We start from the raw sequence: 16,879 nt of genomic DNA, 5'->3' as shown, positions 1-16,879 counted from the left end.
GGCCAGTGAAAGAGAATGAGAGACAGAAAGACATAGAGAAAGAGATAGATAGAAAAACAGACAGAAAGAGAGAGCGCGAGAGAGAGACTTTTGTAAAACAGAGTCAAAAAATGCTACATACACAATGTGAGGTACTGAATGAAGCCCTGATTTAGTTAGGTGATTGAAGGCATTTTGTGCCACATTTTGTGCCCACACTTGTTTAACCCTGCGTAAGCCTCACCCTGTTGAGGTAAGTCTACTAGGGTTTCGCTTGTTTGAAGAGAACCTGAGGTAATCTCATAGTACATTTAAAACCCCCACAAACTAGCAGGATTCTTAATTGTTAAACGTAAATTAAAATAAATGAATAAATGTGGTACTATTTTAGGTACAAGAAAATATTATCACAAGGTCACTGTAAACCAGTGTACCCCGTGCAATGTTTGTACTGCACTACTTCTGCCCCAGAGACAGAGATGAGTCAGAAAGGCAGCCACGCAGAGGGATTATTTTGAGTCAGAAAGGCAGCCACGCAGAGGGATTATTTTTATGTGCAGTGCTCTCTCTCTCTTGCGCTCTCTCTCTCTCCCTCATTCTCTCACATACACTACAGATCCCCCTTCAGCCATGTCCATGTAGAGGTGAAATCCGTTACCATGGCGACAGACCTAGTCCCGTATATCGTGGTATGAGATGAGCATAGTGGTGTGTGTCCACCATTCAGTGAGTTTGACATGAACGTTGGCTTTTAATGTTCTATGTACAAGTATGGAATGATTAGTAATTAGAATTTACCTGTAGATATTATGATAGGACAGGCAATGACCTTTAGTGTCTACACATTTTATATATAACTATGTTAAGCCAGAGAATGAATCATTTAGCCGTTGGTAACGCCTAATTTTATCAAGCCACCAAGGCCATCCAAGGAAGAACACTGATTAAAAATCCACACCATTTTCTAATAAAAACGTAGTGACCACTAGGGTCCAAAGTAAAATTATATCTGTATAACCAAAATGGTTGTAATGCATATCCAAAATGAAAAATGAGTATTTCTTTTTTCCTTGTATTTGGAATCATTACTGAAGTGCATGGACTTTAATTCTTGGTCAAAGGCATTTTAGTACAGGCCAAATCCAGTTTATCCAGTTAATCCAGTACAAAAAGACATTTAGGAAAATAATTAGCTATACTTGGTGCAGGGGTTAAAATTGTTTTCATGTGTAAGAAAATACTTTCAATTTTTTTAATAAATTACAAAAATGTTATAAAGCAATGTACCTTATTTACAAATGACATTCTGCATTACCACTGCATTTACCCATTATACCACTACCATCAGTACAGTTGTGCTTTTGTGTATATGTGTGACCACCTGATGAATCAAAGATGATCAAGAACTTTGGTCAAAATAATAAGATAATCTGCAAAGCAAGCCATGTAATATGATGCAAGACATATAGCAATATAATGACAATATAGTGTTTTTGTCAGTATTGAGCAGCCCTACCAAACTCACACACATACACCTCATCTGGTTCTGTTTTTATGATGCCATTATAAGGAGACTCTCACTGACTGTGGGCTCGAGTTGGGATCACTATGAGTATACTCGGACAGATATAGACCGATAAGGTGTTGATTCATCCCTGGTGCCTGTTGGCTGGCACATTCGATCAATACTAATCCACTGATCTCCCATAGGTCACATTCAGCCACCTATTTCTCTCAGTCAGCACATAAGAGTGCAGAGAATGACCCTCCAGAGGGACCTCTTTAACACTCTTCATGAATATGGCCACATCAATAACCATGAGTTTATGAAGCAGCCGCATATAGGGGCTGCTCTTGGCTGGTTAGGTGCTATGGTTGTAAAAATGGTACACTGGCCTTTACCTTAGAAGATTACCTGTTACAGAGATATGTCCAGTAGCATGAAAGCCATGCAAATTCTTGAAATTTGTTTTTGATGAGTTGTGTTTGTTGCTATTGTTTCCCATATCTTGAAATAGATTTTATGGACCAGCTTTTGAGTGCAGCTTCCGATTTCAGTGGATTTGGATTGCTCTGGTAAACTGTATGACTTTTGTAGTCACGGCTGCAACCTATTAGAGACTTGAAAATCATGTTTCCTATTTTACTGTATCCATAAATCATGTCCTCTGCTGCAGCATATGTTTTACTGATGCTGTCTGGACAGTGCAGCCAGATACTCTTTACAGAAGCACAAGACCTATTCAGCTTCATCAACAGCACATGGATGGAGCTGAATCAGCCCCAAATAAAGACTGCTTGCAATGTTTTAGGCTGCTTCCTTTTGAAGTGGACTTCTTGCAGTTCTACTTACTGGGGGCAGGCCTCAGAGGTGGATTTGTTTCTGTCAGGGCTGCTTCAGAGTGGGAGAACTTTCCTTCCATGTTCTGCAACATTCTTTGAACACCCACCAACTGAGTCTGGTGATCAGAAGTAATGTAATATATTTTTAAATACAGGCGAGTAAAATGTATGAATTTGGGTGAACACATTAATTGCTCATAGTATTAGTAACTTGTACTATTAGTATATGTTTGGTGATCTGGAATTGATACATGTGATTTAATTAGAATAATCTTCTTCTCTTATCCTAGTGAAACCCAAGGTACCCAAGACAGTATTTCTTTTTTCGTGGCAAATCAACTTGGCATCACCTGTTTTTATGCTTAAGATATGACATTGCAGTCAGCATAACATTTCCTTACTGGTGTATCAAAACAATAATTTTGTTTCTACAGACTTGTTATGATAATGTTACATGTGTTGATATAACTAAGAGCATCATGACACTTTGTCCGTGTGTACAGTATCTACACGTTGACCAAGTAAGAACGCATCCAACCATGCTTGCTGGTTGTCTTGCTAGATCCTGCCATGTGTATGGCAGTGGATAGCTTTCCCCTTTTCCCTCCCATTGACCCTTCAAGGGGCCTGGCCTTCTGTCTCAATGTGAGCCTTTGTCTGCAGATGAGAATGGCCCTTTCTCCCTCTAACAGATGAGCCCTCTTGTGTTCACAGCCGCCTGCTCTGAGGACGTGACTGGACACGTGGTGCGGAGACCAGCAGCTGGCCCTCTGAGCCCTGTGCCGGCTCGGCTCCTGTGAGGAGCGTACCCGCAACCCTCCACACTGCTGTCACCCCTTCACCCTCCACCCCATTTAGGGATGTGTGAGGATTAAGCTTCAGGATTAGTGAAACGTGGGCATCAGTTACAGGAGGAGAGACATACCATTGCTTGTGAGTACCCCTCTGTCACTATATCTCTCTGCCTTACCCTTGCAATAAAAGCTCTGTTGATTCGGATCGGTAGGCTGAAGCAGGGGATATTCTGACTGAGTTATGACTAATGAGGTTTTGAAATGGAAATTAATGTTTAATATTGATGGGGGGGGGGGGGGGATGGGATAAGAAATTGCCAAGCACTGTGTTGTATTCAAATATGTCTAAACTAAACTCTTGGGAAGTACTTGTAAATAGAGAGCAGTCTAATGTAACATGCGGGATTATCAGAGGTACTTGCAGCATGACATAAGTTTTGACTACATGTTGCTAAGGACAAGACTCAGGGCCAATGTGACAAGCATGTTTATGTTTGTTTGACTGGTGGTGTACCATCAGATAACCATAATTTAATTTGACTGTAGAATAATATGTAGTTCACAAGAGCAAAGTGCGTAAGTTTGTGTTTTGGTTAAAATGTGGTCACTCTGTCACTGTTCAGCCTCTCTGAAGTTTTTAATTTCACTGAGGTCAAGATGAAGGGATTAGGATCTTGACAGGCACGGAGAGCATTAACACATTTACACATTTGAACCATCTGTGCAACATGGCCTTGATTACTGCAGCATGCTTTAGACTTGGAGTGGTGGTTGCTTATGTGTATGTAATAGCGTGGCTGGGTCACTTGAATACAAGAGGCTGGTAGAAGATGTTCCAGATGTTGTTGTGGACAAACGTTCAAAACTGGAAATAGAATTCAAGTGCTGTATCCTTCGGTGACTCAAGCAAACTGCAGCTGTTAAGGGCTCCTAAAGTGAAACAAAAACACTCTGATGGCTCTTTTGACTTAAGTTGGCTAATGGAGATGAAGACAGCAGCGAATGGTTTGGTTGAAGTCTTATTCAAAAAGTGATAATCAACTACAATAAACAGGCTGTGTATTTGGTTTGTATGTTTTTGATGTACTTCTTTTGGAACATGAGCAATGCAGTCTTGATTTGCTCGGGGATGTTGTTGCTTCTGCCCGATGTAGTGAGAAAGACAGTGAGGGTCTAATACATTTTGAGTATTTGTTTGTTACTTGCTTATGATGTTTCAAGTAAATTACTACTGAAAGCTATTCGGTTAGCAAATATATGTCATGATATAATACTGATGAATTGAGAGAAGGGGAGAAAGAGCACCTGTTGCTCCTGCTTTGGTAAACAGGAAGTATTGATAAAGCTATAAAACTAATTTCCTAAGAGGATAGATGTCTAATCATGCATTTTCCTGATCTAACCACCGATCCCTATAGATCCTGTGTCTGGCAGAGCTCCGCTGAATGCTTACTCAATCTGTGAGCACTGCTGAGACAGGAGTAACTAAATGAGACTGGTTTCAGTACAAGCACATATGCATGTGCACGTGCGCGCACGCGCGCACACACACACACACACACACACACACAAATACAAAGATGCACACAAACTGGGTTTGAAAAGGTAAAATGAGACTTCAGATCATCATATATTTTCTTCATCAAAAATCTTTAAATGAATATAGGGCTATAACAACTAGTATAATTGAACAATGAAGAGTAATATGAGTACTATGGTTACTGCTTTTTATTGAGCAATTTTAAATTAATTTAGATTTGATAGACTTGCCTAATAATAAAAACACCTAAACCGGTCACTAAAAAGTCATTTAAATCAGGGTGCATGCAACAAATTGGATGGTACCCTGTACCCCAGGGAAATAGTTTTTATTGACTAGGAATTCAAGATCAATAATGAAAGCCTCTCACTTCAGTTTTGAGTGGTGTGGTGTGTATGTTCCTTATCAATGTCACTGTATATCTATAATCATTCATGTTTCATGCATTTACACATTATATTTCCTATTATTTATCAGTGTCCTGAAAAATATAGCTTGCTCTGTCTTTGTAACATCAGGCTACTAGAAAATGTGCTTGCATGGAAAGAGAAAGTTGTACCTAGAAAACAGCAGAAATGCCATGACTTTGAACTGTCATTGTCCTGTAGAGATAGGAAGTCATCTGTCCATACTGCCCATGCAAGACTGATCACTTCCCAGAGGTCACTATTCACTACCAAAGAGCCTTTCTCTTTGGCGCTACCCAGTATCAGGTCACTGATTGGTCGATGCACTCTTGCCTTTCATGCAGCCTTCCACAGAGCAGCATGCAAATGCTCCTTCCCTCATCTGCAGTAAATAAGATCTAGACCTTGAACTGTTTTTTTGGGGGGTTTTTTTGTTTTATTTTTTTTACATTTTCTTCACTTTTTTATGGAGCTTGTAATTGGAACATGAATAATAAAAAGAGAATTTCTTCCAGGAGCATGGGTGTTTTTTTCCATCTTGGAAACATCATGTCCATGAACTTCCTCAGTATTTTCAAGCAGACCTATGCATGGTTTATGCTGGACCCTCTGACATGCTTAATTTGTATTTCTTAGAGAAAACGCTCCTTCCTGTCAATCATCTTGTTCCAAGCAGGGTGCAGAGAAGCAATCCGAACTTGTTTTAGAGCAGAAGACGTTTGTATCTCATACATGAAGAAATACATGGCTTGATAGTCACATTCTGCACAAGCTGGTGTGTTGATGCCATCTCCCCCATTTGGAATGGCATTTCAGTTATTAACCTTTTGGCTGATGCAAGTTTCAGATGGTGACAGGGAGCAGATCTGCTGTTAGGTACTGCAGTAATTATATGTATGTAAATTAGACATGGCACTTTAACAGATATTTTTCAATACCAAAATCTTGCATTTGAATACTGCTCAATACCGAGACGATATGTTTTTCATTAAAGCTACCATGGATTTGTGATTCAGTGGTTTGGGTGAAATTTAGATTGTTGGGGATTTTTTTGTGTAAGATGTATTGTAGAATCTATAGTTTACAGATATCATGAATGGATATGACACATATTTATATTATGAAATATAAACAAAATTATTTAAAAAAAATAGCCTCTGTTACACGGCAGTGGCATTGCACATGACTTTTGTTTATGTTTTTATCTTTTGTTGCACGTGGTGTTTATTTTGCTTTCTAGCCACGGCTCCCTCAGGTGGTGTGTAGTGTGCCCCATTCACCACAACACCTAGGGGATGTTGTGCCTTTTATTAACCTCTTTGTTTCCATGACTATTTGTCATTATGTTGACTTTCTTTTGCTCCATTTAGTGCAATTTTATATTTGTTTTTGTTTTCATTCGTTTCATTCAACTCTTCAGTTGGAGACTGGCATTTGCTTCCTTTCTTTTCCTGCACGTTCTACGACCGTGACAACTTTATAAACTTTAAAGACTAAAGTCTATTTTTACTTCCATTGTTGGTCATGTATCTGTGGCAGTCAACAGTGCTAAGATGCTATTTTGTTTCATTTGAATGCTTTCATTAGAAAGCAAATAACCTGTTCACCCACATTGGGTTATCGAGCGCGTGAAAAGTTGTATTTCATGCGAGCGCGTGAATAGTTGTATTTCAAAATAATAGTTTTAATTGTTAAAAACTCTACAGCTGTGTATAAATTGTGTTCAAAATGTTCTACTGTGACCTACTCAGACTACCCTGGTTGTTATCCCATGACCTGCGGTGAGCTGCCTCAAAAGACTGCTGTGCTATTTTCTGGCTGGATTTGTGACAGTATCCCAATATCTAGTACAGTATGTTTTGCTGATATCGACTTGATATCAATCAGATACATACATGAATACGTGTGTGTGTGTGTGTGTGTGTGTGTGTGTGTGTGTGTGAGTTGCCTATTACATTGTCTATTTTTCCTCATAATCCTCTCTCATCTTTCATCTGTCAGGGATTCTATTAGAATTATAAAGCCTTTTTTATTCTCACATATTGTCTACCGTGAAATGTAGCCTAATAAATTTGTACTGACCTCTGTAAAGCTATAGAAACAATTCATTTCTGTTTTCTGCTGTGTTCATACCTCACTTTTATGCAATTGAATATCCTTTTTGTCAATGAATAGCATGCAATTATGAAACATTGTTGAATCTGTATGTTTGAAGACAGTCCATCCACACAGATCAATTCCAGTTTCAGCCTCTGAGATCTCTATTGATAGGCTCTGCATTGTCTATTCATTAAAGGACAGAAAGAATGCTTTCATTTTTTGAACAGGGAACAGGGTGTAACCTCTTTGACCATGACCTTTTGGATATCGACAGAAAATGATGTTACCTCGCATCTCTTTGCATGTTTTAGTGTAGAATGCTTTTAGATTTCTCTGGTGCAACTCAAAATTCTTTGACTTACAGTTGTCTAGCTATGAAATAATGAAAGCAGGGACGGTTTCCTAGTATGTGGCAAGGTTCTAACTCTTACTGTAGTTTTTAAATGCAAAAACAAAATCTTGTGTGTGTGTGTGTGTGTGTGTGTGTGTGTGTGTGTGCGCATGTATGTGTGTGTTCATAAGAACTGAAGGCATTTAGCTGTAACATGGCTTTCCTAGCATGCACGATTCTCATGTTTAACAAATCCACTCTTAATCTTTTTCCCCTTGCTCCGCACTTTGGCTTTTCCCATTAAAGTGGTCCTGTCATTATGCGCATGTCCACTGCTGTATTAAAAAAATACTCTGTGCCATTTACATACCTGCCACACTCACACAACTACTGCTGCGGTGGTTGTTATAACAGTGCTGCTCAGTAGTAAAAGAAGTTGTGCACAGTGGCTCAGACATGGCCACACATGACACTTCTCTGGGTCTGTTAGAAATATTTTTGCTCATGGTTGAAATTAAACCTGGGCATTGGAGTATGTATGTAGCCATAGTGTGGTCTAATGAGATGATGTTGCCTATTATATTTATGGCAATGCACCAAAAGAATGATTGTCTATATGAGTGGTTCTGAGGCAGAGTCCACTAAAATATTTACACTGCATATTGTTGTTTTTCCTCCCCAATACACAGAATTGTAGGGCTCGATAATAACCAGATGAGTTGAACCAGGTTTATTAGAACAGAGCAAACACTAAAATGTGCAGTATGTGTAATCCCCAAGACTGGGATTAAGAATCACTGGCCTAGGCAATCAGAAGAGAAAAGATTCTAAAAAAAATGTTCCACATGCTTCCTGTTTAAAGACATATGTCAGTGAGGAGCCTCCATGAGGATGAGAAGGAAGAGCGCCTACAATTGCAAAGAATAGACTCTCGGATTTCCACAGCCCTCTGTGGGGATATGTGATATGGATGTACAAATGTTCAGCAGTTGTAACCCCTAAGGCAATACAGCAGTGGTCACAATCCCCCCTAAAGCTGTTTAGTTGCTCTAGATTCCAGGAAAAAAGACATTGTTGTGCTAGCATGGTGAAAACATTACTGAAAACTGTATTCAAGTTATGTTTCTCAGCTGAAGTAAAAGAAAGAGCTCCTTCAGGAAAGTACTTGTGTGAAGTAAGTGTAAATGGAAAAATCTCAAGTAAACATACTTATGCTTTACAAAATCACTTGTCAGCAAGTTTATGTACTGACAAATCTTGTGTGACTGTACACAACCTAAATTCTGACTAATCAGAATCTGGGAGAGTGCAAACAGCAGTAGTGATTTTATGTCTGCAGCTGTGCAGGCTGTCAGTCTGCTTATAATTGCACTGTGCAGAGCTGTTAATATTTACTGCATGTAGCCAGTAAAATATGTTAAGAAAAATGTTTTTTCAAATACCACCCTCGTTATTTTTTTAAAAGTGATGCACAAGTATTGGAAAGCTGAAAAAATGTGTGACCAAAAAAAACATGCATCAGGAAAAAAGTTGTGAAAATGAAAACTAATGGGAAAAAATGGATATGCATAAGATATGGCTGCAAAATTATTTCCTAGTGTTTGGACATCCCAATTATCACTGTAAATGGAAGCTACCTAGATAATGCTATCTTTCAAAGCTCAGCATCAGAGCAAGAAGGGGATGTGTGTGGGAAGCCCCAGAGAGGCCAACAATCGCTTTGAAGGAGTTCAGTGGCTGGAGTGAAGGTGCAGGAGTCAGCGATTTCAAGAGCTCTGAAAACAGCTGGTATGTATGGGAGGGTAACTAGAAGGACGCAATTACTGAAGAAAAAAACACAGAGTGACCCTTATAAAATGTGGAATAAAGTTTTGTTGTCAGTCGAGACAAAAATTGAGGTTTTTGACCAAAATTCAAGCCTTTGTTGCACAAGCCAAACACTGCCCATTCCTCAACAAATATCATCCTAACAGTGGTATGAGTGGTAGGGGTGGCAGGAAGTATCATGTTGTGGGGATGTTTTCCTTAGCAGATAATGGGCAGATAGTGTTGAAACTGAAGAAGGATGAATGGTGTAAAGTACAGGTAGATACCTAAAGACAATCTTCTTTAGCTAAAAAAGTAAAACTCGGGAGAAACCTTTACATTTTAGCAGAACAGTGAGCCCAAGCACAAGGCCAGAGTAAAAAAGGAGTAGTTGAACAACAAAAATGTGTGTTCTGTAAGTAGTAGAAGTAGTCAGGCAGCACTTATATAATATGTAGTAGTTTATTCAACTCAGGACAAAACACAAATGTTTTGGCCCTCAGGCATTGATCAACATGCTTGGGATGAAGGACGCTGATGAATGCATATGGTCCAAAAACATTTGTGTTTTGTCCTGAATCAAATAAACTACATATTATAAGAGTGCTGTTCGGCCACTCCTACTTAGTGATTCCTTCCTTAGTGGATTCAGCACATCAGAAGTATTGTTCAGGAGTATATCCTATTTATTTATCTTTACTTTAAAATATTTTGCAATGGCCAAGTCAAAGTCTAAGTTTCAATGCAAACAACAATCTGTGGCACTGTGTAAAAGTGATGGTTCACAACCTGAACCACCTGAAGCAAACATGCCACAAAGAAAAGCACTGGTAGGAACTTACCCAGCAGACTAAGCAAATTAGAAATAAAATTATAGACATGAACAAGATATGAAAAGGAAACTTTTGCAAGTAGAATTTAACACATTGGCTTGCACCCAAAATACTGTTTTTGTAATTGTGATTTTCAGTCAAGACAAATCTAATGATTAATAAGGGGATTTAATAGTTTTGCAAGACACTGTGTACATCTTTTCATCTTTTAACATTTTGATATTTAAAATTCAAAGTTGAATTAGGTTGAACAGGGTGATGCCAAATTTAGGATAGTATGGGTCAAAACTGAAATGTGTGCAAACTGAAATGTAACAATTCTTTCACTGTTGGATTTGCTGAAAAAGGTGTTTTTGTTTGAGAAACAGGCTGTAAAAGTCAAAGGGATTATTATGGATACTGATAGCCGGTGCCTATTGTTTGTCTGTGTGAGTGCATGTGCGTCCAGAAAGACTAAGAATGTTGGTAGTTCTCACACTCTGTGATTGGTCCTTTTTGATGGCCTAGAATGTTCATAAAATTCTGTTATTTTAGTTCCCATGGGAAGAAGAAAACACTGAACTAAGGGAGAGTAAAAGCTCATGTAGCTATCTTACTTACAAGCAACATGAATTTAATGTTAGGAAGTGGTGAGGAATATGCAGAATGCTATAGCTACTGGTTTACTTATGTTAGCTGTACCTTTCTTGGTAGAGATTAAAGTAGTATATTATAATAATGTAACAGGAGTTTCACATACTGTATTTTCATATTTGAAGTTTGTGGTACATGTTAGCCTGTGTCTTCTACTTTTTTGACGCTGAACTGGGCTGTATCATGTGAGTAGCCTTTGTTAACATAATTTTGTCCCAGCAATGTGGTATTTTGTCTATATATTTTAATATACTTACCTCGGAATTTCAATGACTATTTCAATGACTATTTAGTTAATTACATTACTACATTATGCTAATTACTATTAGTGGTAATTGAACTCTTTTAAATTAAAACCCATATATGTGACAGTAAAAATCAGTTAAATCTGGGATGACATTGTTTGTTGTCCTCAATTTTAAAATAAAATGGTCTCATGCATTTTCTCAATTTAAATGTGTGCTCATGTGGAAAAACGTTTCCACTGGCACAAGTAAATTTTGGTACTGGATATACATTGTATATACAATCATATAAAGTATTATTGTAAGTCTTATTTTTTAAATGCCTAGCTGCATGAATGAAGTAAACTAAAATAACTGTTTACAGAAAAATGGGAAGTGGCTGATATAACTATGTTTTTTCATTGTAAATAATTTGCTTTAATAAGTTAGCTGTTGTTTGTAATAATTATTGTAATAAGTTAACTATAGGTTTCTACGTTATAGCAGAATTATACTGAAATTATAGCAGACAGGGTGCACCTGCTGTCGGTGTCGGGGTGGCATCGTCCATCGTCTTAAATATAATACCTAGCAATATCTAGCTGCATTATGATGTGGGAAAATGCTGTTCCACTGGTACCTAGGTGTGCTAACTAGTCAACCAGGCGTGCACACCATAGAAGGACCAAGGGCATGAGAAACATTTTAAGATGACTTCCTGTAGTTTTCTTTGGCACTGGTTTATGATCTCTGCTAGCATAATGCAAAATAAAATCAGCAATTACATGGCAATCCCATAGTGTTATCTTTTAGTGTATAGCCTACTCTATAGATTGGAGACTACGATATGTAATACATTAACATGATATGTGCTTTGGCATGTCAGAATCACAGGCATCAAAATAAATGTGAGTAACAGGCTATTTGGGCATGTTTTTAATGCAGATAGTGAGCATGATCTTAAATAATTGTCATATCTTAAAGTTTTGAGTGTAGTTCATTCTTGGCTGGATTTCGATCTTGTGGCTGTGCATAATCAATATTTTCTGTCCAGTCTGGTTAGCTATTTCAGATTTACATCAGTTGTACACAGTGTGCGCATTACATCCCTTTACTATTCCAATAGCAATCTTACAGCTTTATGAGGGAGTGAAGTAAACAGTCATCTGTTGCTGTGAGTCCACTAGTCAGTAGCTGTAAAGTAATCTCTGTAGTAATTATTCGCATATTTATTTTTCATATATAAAAGTAAGACAGGAACACAAATGAAATGCATTTAGCCTTTGTTTGCTAAATGAGCTTATTTCATGCAGTGTGGATGGTTTACTTGTAATGACGTCCTAGTTTGGTTAAAGGATAGCGTATTTTTTAATAAAACTTTTTATGCTATCAGCATTACTTCTCCCATTATTTTGATGTTTAGGTGCCCTAATGTTATCTTACAAACTTACAGTGGGAGTTAATGTTGCACCAGGTGTTGCACCAATAAAATCATACAAAATTAATGTATGGATTATTAAGTTTGATCAGTGATTTTGGAATGAATAAAGGTTTATTGTAGCTTGTAAGTTGAAACAGCAGACTGAATCAGTATTGCTTAAAAGTTGCAAAGCTGAACATGTTTAAATGTTATAAATTGTCCTAAATAATCATTGCATTTGTAGCTTTGCCATTTAAACCTGAATTGTACTCTTTCAATGAGTTTTGCTTCTGTCACAAAATATTCTTCTTATCCAAGTGAGTATCTGAGATGAACAGGAACATTCCAACAACATAATAAAGTCATGGAAAGTAGATGTGCTTGAAAAATATGGAACCTAGGCTATCATTGAAACTTTAAAACCCACAAGGCAGCTTTACACTGCGAGCAAGATATTCAAACTTCTAATGTTTTATTAGAGCTTGTGCAGAAGAAAACTGTAATCAAAAGAGTACAACCTTATGGCCCCGACTGTATCTTTCTGGGGATGAATGAAACGTTTGTACAGATTTAAATGGGTCACAAAGTCACAGATTGTCTGCTATCATTGCAACCCCAAATGCTTGTTAAAGGAAAAAAGGCAACTTCCTTTGTGTGGTGTATAAGTTTGATGTGGCCAATCAGAGGAGCCTCCTCCCTCCCTTTAGTGTACCCTAACAAGAGGCTTCTGATTTGGAAGTCTTGATCTATGAATATGCTGCTGATGACACATGATTACAGTCACCTCTGTCATATCTGTGACCTCACTGATTCCATTAAAGCCAAGGGCTCTAGCTTTCGCTTCACTTCCCCAGAAATCTACCAGGGGCCAGCCTAATTGGAGGCATTTCCATATGTATTGCTTGTATTGCAGCTCTGTCCCATGCGTGTTCATTAGGATTAATTTCCCCCCCTGCCCCCCCTTTTAATATAAATGCAACCTTTTTACCCTAATGCTGTCAAGGCTTTGGACTGCAAGGGTTTCCCCTGCCCCCCATAAAAAATAAGGCAGCAAGGCAAAATGCAGAAACAATGATACCGGATTTAGCAACCGAATTGGTGAGAGTGGTCAAAAAGTACAGCACAGATGCAATACAAATTCAGAAATGGGTTTGTCTTGTTGCTGCATTATTAGACTTTGTAGCTGAGACTCTTGGTTCATGTTGTGCATAAAGTGGATTAAATATATTTGCACTTGAGACGCTTGAATGCAAGTTCAGAAGCTCGTGTATTTAAGCAAAATCCTACAGTTCATCGAGTAGCTAGTACTAAATCCATCCAAATCTTGAGAAATGTGTTTAGGGTTTTTTTTTTAAACCTCACAGTCCCTTATGCCCCATTTTCCCCTCTATGCTTCCTGTCCCCTGAATTTAGGTTACGTAGCCCTTTTCATGTCTGACTATTTTTCCCTTGCTATACTCACTTGTTCAATGTCAGAGCTCTTAAGAGATGACATTGGTAGTGTTGCTGTAGTCGGCTAAGCAGCCAGTCAAAAGTCAGGCTTCTCAGCAAAATCATCCCTCAAACTCTGAAGCTATGACACAGCACCTTCATAGCAGGTTATATCAAGCAGTACTGTGTGTTAGTGTTTCCCCTCTGCTGCCACTCAGCTTTTCAGCATGGCACTTTTCAGTTTGAGAGTGAGCAGACACTGGTATAAAATGTCAGTTAATGTTAGGGAGGCTGTATGGTCCTCCAAGGTCAAAACAGACACAGATGCAGCTGTATTACATTTTCCTGCCTGGTAAGATCACTCTGGTGACCTCTGGCATGCCTCTCTGTATGAGAGCAGTCTAATCTCTTGGATCATGTCTGTAGTTAAGTGGGATGAGTCCTTTTACACTTCACTTGTCAAGAACATTTAAATATCAAATGTCAATGCTCCAACTACTGCAGTCCAGGCCTGTTGATGTGTGTGGATTGTAAAGGTTATTTGGCACTTTTATGACAAAACAGTGGTATATATTGATTTTAAATGTGATTTATGATATGGTAAAATTGCCATTTCCAAATAATTGTATGTAAACTATAAAGCCATAAAAAGAAGGAAGAAAGAAACATCAAAGACAGAAAGACAGAAGCAAAGACAGAAAGACTTTCCTTTAGTGGTCTTCTCTTGATTTGCTTGGTTTGATGAAGTTCTGTGAGTTGTTCTATAGAGTATAACTAAGCCTACATCATACAAAAATGCATGGCACAGTTATAGTTTGGGTGGTCTGATGTGTGAATCATGCTGATCAATTAGTGTACAACTAGTGTAGCATTAGTTGGAGTGTGTTGGATGTTCATTCCTTTAATACATGAATAGATGAATATGGGTTTGGTAGATAGTCTTAAGTTCATAAGATCTTTTATGTTAGGCTTATCTGAAACCACTTTTTTTAACAGTACGAATGTCAGTGGCTCATTGCATGAAGACACATATTCTTTATTTCCTGTGACATTTCAAGGTACAGTCAGCTTTGTGTCCTTTACACTCTCAATTCAGAATGTGTGTTTAAAAGGAGTTTTGTATGTACAGCGGTCAGATTAGTGCACTTGAATAATAAGACACTGCCAGACCATGTGCATCTGCACTTTAAATGACTAACCCAGAATAAGTTGTGAATTTGTTCCCTTGGTTTGTGGTAACAAGTTCAAAGCTAGTGACAGTATGTCAAAGGAATAAATCACACCCATCAACAATCTGAATAATTATACAACTAAATAAACAACATGGTTGTATTGATGTTTGGCTGTATAATTTAATTGCATGGTATTAGAGCGGAATAGTGCAATGTTATGATACTTGCAAATTATGAGTTTACAAAGATAAACTCATTTTCTTCTATGCTAAAATTCTTTTAGAATTTATATTTCACACACCTATCATTTACAGTGTTGCTTAACACATTTCTTTCTTAATGTATCACATTTGTTCTTTAGCCCCATGTTACTCCTACAGCACGCAAACTCATTGAGGTAGATGCATAGCTGAAACTGGTAGAGAATTTCAAAGCCTTTTGCAACTCTCAAAGGCTGTTTCCATTTTCATAGGCCAAAGCAAAATTACTCATAATATTCTGGCAACACATTACTGCGGTTTTAAAATCTACTCCATTCATAGGCTTGACTGACTTTTACTATTGAAGAAAATTAATGGTGCTTTATTGTAACTGACATGTTAGTACTCTTGGGTTTATGATGATTTGCAGTACAGGACATTTTAAAGTTTCCTAGTAAAGCCACTCTTGAGAAGTGGAAGACTACTGAAATTTTATAGTTTTATAAACAATTTGAATATTCCTTGAAAATAGTATACTTCATTTCTGGAATGGATTATGAGCATTTTGCTATTTTCCTGGCAGAAAACACTTTGACAGTACTGCAAAAGTAAGTTAATGGGAAAAAATGCATATTGAATTTATGCTAGTATGCTTGTCATTTATGCTGATAGCCAGAAGACAATCTACCTACATACTGAAAAGTAGGTTTTGCAATAAATCCTTTAATCATTTTACAGTCAGCAATTAAGCAGCACTTTGGTGTGAAGTGATATTGCAGAGCTTTAGAATTGAATGCAACAAAAGCCTCTGTGGCAGCAGTAAGCATGTCAAAAACTAGGGCTCCAATGTATAGTTTGTTAATCATTATCTCAGTATTGGCCTTTGCAATACTGATTTTGCAGAAGGCTGCAATATACAATGAGCCCTTTTTTATTGTGTGTTATGAGCATCTTCACCAATTTCAGACCATTCCACAGTGTTTAGTAAGTGTTTCAACATTTACACGATTAAACAGATAGTGGTCAAAGTAATGCAGGTTTCAGTGGTGTTTTTAAATACATTGCAAAGCATATTTCAATATGTAGTAACTACTTGCAGCATTATTAGAAATATTGTTTCCAAAATGCTATGTTATTTAAAGTGGACAATAAATCAAATATAAGTATATAACAATTTCCTGCTCCTGTAGAGGGATATGGATCTATGAGCATACCGCTCATTGATATCTATATGGCAATTAGTAATCAAAGATACAAGTCCCTTTCCCAGCCTTGGGTTATTTTCTTGTGGTTCAATTGTTTTTTTTCTCCATCTGTATTGTTATTGTAAAGCGACCTTGAGGTTGAGAAAGGCACAATATAAATTAAAGTTATTATAATAATAATGATTATTATTATTCATAATTAGCAATAATAATATTAATAATAATTGTAATAATGATCAGATTCATAATTGTGTATTTTTGTCTACACACAAGTGTAGAGGGGATTCAGGGACACCGGAGAATCATCCGAAAAATAATTCACACATCTGTCTTATTAGAGAAACCTCTCATTTCTGCAAAGGCTACTAGCCATAGCTAGTATAGACTTGTAATAAGTTCTGTTTGAAATAAACTTCATTTCAAATTACACATCTAATAATATTTGGCCATTGAATAGGTTA

At 37.5% G+C, this 16,879-nt stretch overlaps 1 protein-coding gene across 7 annotated transcripts in view; it reads left to right on the top strand.

The window, feature by feature from the left end:
- The window catches only part of b3gat1a (beta-1,3-glucuronyltransferase 1 (glucuronosyltransferase P) a), a 69,697-nt gene that overhangs the window by 27,043 nt on the left and 25,775 nt on the right, over positions 1-16,879 (top strand). For 6 of the 7 annotated variants that reach the window (XM_035524950.2, XM_035524949.2, XM_035524948.2 and 3 more), the window contains one exon: positions 3,037-3,255. The exons of the other annotated variant lie outside the window; for it this stretch is intronic. The gene's annotated coding sequence lies outside the window, so the exon portion shown is untranslated. The remainder of the gene's footprint in view (positions 1-3,036; positions 3,256-16,879) is intronic. 7 annotated transcript variants of the gene reach the window in all.

Source organism: Electrophorus electricus, chromosome 6 (genome assembly GCF_041902795.1).
Source record: "Electrophorus electricus isolate QZ-2024a chromosome 6, ASM4190279v1, whole genome shotgun sequence".
NCBI lineage: Eukaryota > Metazoa > Chordata > Actinopteri > Gymnotiformes > Gymnotidae > Electrophorus > Electrophorus electricus.
The sequence above is the reverse complement of the archived record's forward strand: the minus strand, read 5'-3'. Positions and strand labels throughout refer to the sequence as shown.